General features: G+C 31.2%; 1 protein-coding gene across 1 annotated transcript in view; it reads left to right on the plus strand.

Moving 5' to 3' along the window:
- LOC143050870 (uncharacterized) overlaps positions 1 to 5,642 on the plus strand; it is a 33,068-nt gene extending 27,426 nt beyond the window's left edge. Inside the window, exons 15-17 of the mRNA XM_076223976.1 lie at positions 819 to 1,096; positions 2,889 to 2,916; positions 4,208 to 5,642. The gene's annotated coding sequence lies outside the window, so the exon portion shown is untranslated. The remainder of the gene's footprint in view (positions 1 to 818; positions 1,097 to 2,888; positions 2,917 to 4,207) is intronic.
- Positions 5,643 to 6,000: the final 358 nt, after the last annotated feature.

Below are 6,000 nucleotides of genomic sequence, written 5' to 3' on the forward strand. Positions count from 1 at the left end.
CAGTGCCATACGAATAAAGCATTGCAAAAAAAAAATAGATTTAAAAAAAAACATACAGGATAAAGATAACAAATACACAGATTAAGTAAAACGAAAACGATATCACAATCAGAGTAAAAGAAAACAATATGCTATTGAACATATATTTAGTCATTAAAAACTTGAAACTAGATATATTGGATTTAAAATGCGTACACTATAGTCTTCGATACATGTTTTTAAATACACTTAGTTGTTATTGGCCTTGAACTCGCTGTCAGTAACAGCCATTACTCTCCGAACATTACCTTGTGTCTTTTCTGTGTTATGAATTTATGATTGAGCTCAAACCCCCTGTTTGTGTTTTTAAAAGACGTGTGTTTGCATTAAATCGACCAGAAAGTGAACCCTCTCCAATTTTTTAACTGATTTTTAAGTTTGTTCCGATGCAAGTCAATGGAAGGGTTCATTTTTGTGTTTGTAGATCGTTATGTTGTAAATTATGCCTTTGGTTTTGTTTTATGAATGGTTTTATATTGTGCATAACGGGGACGTTTATAGCTATATATATGATTTTGGGTTTTACTTATTTTTGACTGTATTATGGTTGCCTAACGTGTCTTACATCAACATCATTTAAACTTTAATGGATAGTTTTCTTATTGACAATCGAAACACATTCCTTTATGATAATCAATTGGATAAGTTTTGCATTGTCCAATTACAAGTCATTGTTTGTCATTTTTAGTCTTTTTGTATGTAGATAACACCAAACCATTTATCTTCACTTGTTCTTTAAATTTCGTAATTGATAAATGATAAATAAGTATAATTTAAAGGTCTATCCATGGATGAATTGAAAACAGAGCCAAGTGATAAGCATCTGGTTAGATTGGTTAGCCAGATGGGAATTTCGTCATTTAAAGATTTTTTCATTCACTTGGGAATGGAGGGAAGGGAATGGGAGAATACTATTGATATGTATGAAGGTCACAGCGCATACGGGAAAATGGCGATGGCTCTACACAAATGGAAGCTTTCTGGATCAAAATCTACCTTCAAAGACCTTGCCGAAGCCTTGACGAAAGTGAACCTCGATAAACACATCATATGTCAGGTATAACTATTGAGTGATGTATTACGCTAAATATATTTGTAGGAAAATTTATCGACAACAAAATATGCTGTTGTGATGACCAGAATTATCTCATTTTCAAAATTTTCAAATTACAAACGTAAGTGCGAATGATAGTGAAAGTCACTGAATGTTTTAATAGCTTTTTTTTTCTCACTGTGAGGAATATAATAGTTTATTAACATTAAATATTTTATGTGCAATATGTGCAATCTTCTCTCATTTTGATACCACAGTAATCACAAAAAAACACACACAACAAAACTAAAGAAATAAGAAGAAAACAAAGTATAAATCATCTAATAAAAAACCGTCTCCATTGTTCTGTTTTCTCTCATCAGGGAAGATATATTGTGGTAAACTTCCATAGTAAAATATTGATATATCAGGTAATTGACAAATATGCAAAGGCACCCTGGACCATTCAAATTATCAGCACGATACATGTGTATACGTTTCATCTGGAATATATATGATTATACATACACAATGCAGGACGTGTCTCCAACATGCCACACATGTACAAGCAGGGTTAAAGGACCCATTGAAAGATATATTGAACATTGTTTTGATAAATTATCGACTATGTATATACAGTGTATGGTGTCAGACCTGTAAGATAATAAGTTATTCAATAAAGCATGTCTGTCATCAAGTTATCACATATTTAAACTACTGCTATTTGGATAGCGAGACAAAACCGCCTGCACTGTGTCAATTGCTTTAGAACACCCGGCAACCTAGACTTAAGGATGTTCGCTTGTCATGTTTTGGAATGTTTGTAAGATTTTCGAAATTCTCTGGTTTTATCCATTTGAATGCCTTAAAAATTTTGCCCAATTACCCCCATTTTTCTTTTTATAAATCTTTCACATGTATAATGCCAAGCTATTAATTGATTTTTGATACTTGTCAATGATTAAGCTATGAAAAGTCAAGAGAGAACATTTTCCAGCCAAAATTTTGAAGGATAATAACAAGCACATGGACCTCTATATTTTATTGCTCTTTTGCTTCCTTTATTTATCACTTATCAATATTTACTAGCATTTTGAAAAGCTTATTATTTTGAAAGTGAGAAGCGAACTCCTTTAATCATTAAATCAGCTTTCGGAGGCATAGTATTTACTTTCCTCGTCAGTAGAATCTAGAGTTTTACAAAGTACATGATACATGTATTTTGCTACTGCCGTGATATCTTCAAAATACCCTAATCCCATAGCTGCATTTGAATTTCCAAAAAATATAATGACGCTTGTGGCGAAAAAGATTCGTCGAGGTCCACATGGTCCAATCTATGGAAACTTCTGACTGGCCAATAGTTCAATGCTGGTAATTTGAAAAAAGTCAATATATTGTGTACTAAGTATAATAGAAAATGATAGCTGATATATAGTAAAATAGGTAATTTTATTTCCCCGACTACTATAACTCAGTATATAATTGTATGAACGTAATAAAAACAGAAAAATATCAATACAGGTAAATAGATTTTTGATTTACCAAAACATTTAATTTATGAAAATTATATATTAAATGTATCCGCTACAAGACGTGGCGACCAATAAATTTACATTATGTAGTCAGTCAGATTGAAATACAGAGCTGTTAAACACGCATACCTTTGAACGATCTGCAACGTTTCTTGTTTATAGTTGAAAGAATATTTAGGATCCTTTTGTTAATTGTTAATTATGGGTAGAGTAGTTGTTGTCGCATTGAAAATATAACTAACGTCCCTTCTTTCGCTATAATTAATTTTCTTTTTTATTAGGTCTTAAGAGAGAAATCAAAGCCAGTTGGTAAGTTATATAACTTAGGATTACAATGTAAGTGTTGAATGTAAAACTTTCCGAATATTCACAAAGAAAATCTAATTGTTTAGCTCACCTTGCACAATGGGCCAAGTATGCTTTTCTCATCACTTGGTGTCCGTCGTTCGTCGTTGTTCGTCGGCGTCCTTCGTCAGTTAATTTTTACAAAAGTCTTCTTCTCTGAAACAACTAAGCCGAACTTAACCAAACCTGGACACAATCATCACTAGGATATTTAGTTGAAAAGCATTTAGAGCAAATCTGACATGGGGTTAAATTGTTAATCAGGTTGAAATATATCTGCCCTGAAATTGTCAGATGAATCAGACAATCCGTTTTCTTGGGTTTCTACCCCTGAATTGATTTTTGGTTATTACATGTATCTTCAATATTATTTTATAAAGAGATAAACTATATAAACAGCAAAAAATTTCAGTAAAGTAAGACCTACAAATAAGTCAAAATGACAAAAATAATCAATTAACCCCTTGAGAAGTTATTGTCCTTTACAGTCAATTTTTAACAATTTTCATAAATTTTATAAATCTTACAAAATATTTTCCTCTGAAACTACTTGTCCAAGTGTATTATAGATAGAGATAATTGTAAGCAGCAATAATGTTTAGTGAAGTAAGATCTACAAAAGCATCACCATCCGAAAAACACAATTTTGTCATGAATCCATGTGTGTCCTTTGTTTAATATGCACATAGACCGTGGTGAGCGATACAGGCTTATTAGAAACCAATCATGCATACGTTCTAGATAACTTGAGAATGTATATGCGAATCGAAAATACCTACATGTATAACTAATTATGAACAATTTCCCGTGATGAATACGAAAAGAAAATCAGACAAAAAAAAAAAACGACGAACAAAACAAATAAGTACACAACTAAAATCACGAGAAATAAGTCATTATGCGGTCTGAAGTTAACTAAAACTGGTCAAATGAATATGCTATCCGATTTGCTTTACTTCAAGCTAACTGTTTAGTATGCGCAAATTGTAGCAGATGCTTTATTCGTTTACTTTAAAACATTTTGCCTGGAAACGGTTTGTTTAATTTTCTGAAAAGATTTGTTGTAATGAATCAATACAAATTAACAATTAATTACAATTGAGCAAAAAGAATAACACTAGAAACGTTATAGAAATCGGAAGGGTAAGAAGTGCAAAAGCAATAAGGGCCACGTACTGTGTCAATGCAGAGGCATTACGATTATAAATTACTATGTTAATCCATTTCTTTTATCTAATCTTTTTACATAAAAAAGCAGACTACAATCACCAGGACACCCCGACTGATCAAGATTTAAAAGAATTGTCAAAGCAGATAGGGAATTGTCCGTTGCAATTAGGAATAGAGCTAGGATTAAGTTTCAGAGAAGTTGAGCAGAGTTTGTTCAGTTTTCCAAGAGATTTATCTGGTTTGGTAGAAGATATACTTATGACGTGGAAAAAAAAGTCAAAGATCAAAACCATCCATAGTTTGGTGATGGCACTTGAACGAGTAAATGCAGGTGGACTCAAATACAAATTTACATGTACAAAGTATAAAAACTAAGATATTGTCGACATCTATTTATGTAATTTAACACTTTTTTTTTATGTTGGCAGGTTTTAGATAGATAATTCACAATTTTCTTTTTTATCATTAAACATTTTATCATGTTGTTTAAATTAACTTAGCTATATCAAACATATAAACATATATAAAATAAATGATAGTCAGAAGTATACTTACAAATCGACAAATAACATTTATTTAGTTTTTATTCTATAAGATTTATGATAAGTTGTCTGATATCAAATGACAAACAGGACGATTTCAACTTCCGAATTATCAATTTCTCATTTCTCAGCAATAACCAACCCGCTGCTGCATCGTATGGTGTTACATGTACCTATCTCAGTTGATACATTATGCTCGTGCATATTCGCACTTTTTCAATTTTTGGGGTTTTATTCCAGTCTTCGAACAAGAACTCAAAAATGCTTTGATCTGTTTTCCTTAAACTTTGATGGAATGCTTATTTTTTGACGTAAGCTCCCTTCAGATTTTTCAAATTTCAGATTTTATGTTTCCGAGTTTTGTGATTTTATTCATAAAAAAGTGGACATTTGTTGAAGTTTTCAGACAATATCCTATTTTTTTTTAATTTAAGAAAGAAGTTACAATGATAAAAAAAAATGTATTTTAATAGCCATTTATGTAATGTTTTTAATTATCCGATTTCAAGTACAACAAATGCCAAATCAAGCATGTTCGATGGCTATATATTATAAAAAAGAAGATGTGGTGTGATTGCCAATGAGATAACTCTCCACAAGAGACCAAACTGACACAGAAATTAACAACGATACGTCACCAAACGACAATTACTGAGTTACAGGCTCCTGACTTGGGACATGCACATACATACAGAATATAGTTTTATATGATTCCATACTGTGTGTTTCTTGAAAGAAAATGATGTCGCTTTGAAATTTGTTCAACCAAAGTAACATGCAGTTGCGTTTAAAATCGTTTCCAAAGCCATTTACATTAATAGAAGTTAAATTGATACAATAATTAGCCATTTAATTTTGGCTTTACAGTCTTATTAATTTCATATGTGATACACCTAACGTATTTGAACATTATATAACTAAGTAGAAAAAAATTACAGAAAAACATATCAAATATACAAAACAATACAAAAAGAGAAAATTATCTCTGTTCAGTCTGCCTGACCTAAACCATATAATTAATGTTAATGTTTGTAATGTTCATTGTTCATTCTTAATAAAACAAATGTAACTTTCCTTCATTAATAACAACAACATACTATAGGTAAACCATGTAACTTTCATTCATACACAACAACATTACAATTTACAACCTTTACTATAGATGACCCCATTACCTTACATTATTATAGAGCTAATCAGTCCTAAGCTGTTTAAAAAGGTAAACTTGTTGACCTGTAAAATTTATTGTGTGTGTTAACAAACGATTTTTACGGTTCAGGTATAGGACACACAATGGTGCCTCCTTGATTTTAAGGATTCATCTACAATTACTGAG

The sequence above is a fragment of the Mytilus galloprovincialis genome, chromosome 11 (assembly GCF_965363235.1).
Source record: "Mytilus galloprovincialis chromosome 11, xbMytGall1.hap1.1, whole genome shotgun sequence".
NCBI lineage: Eukaryota > Metazoa > Mollusca > Bivalvia > Mytilida > Mytilidae > Mytilus > Mytilus galloprovincialis.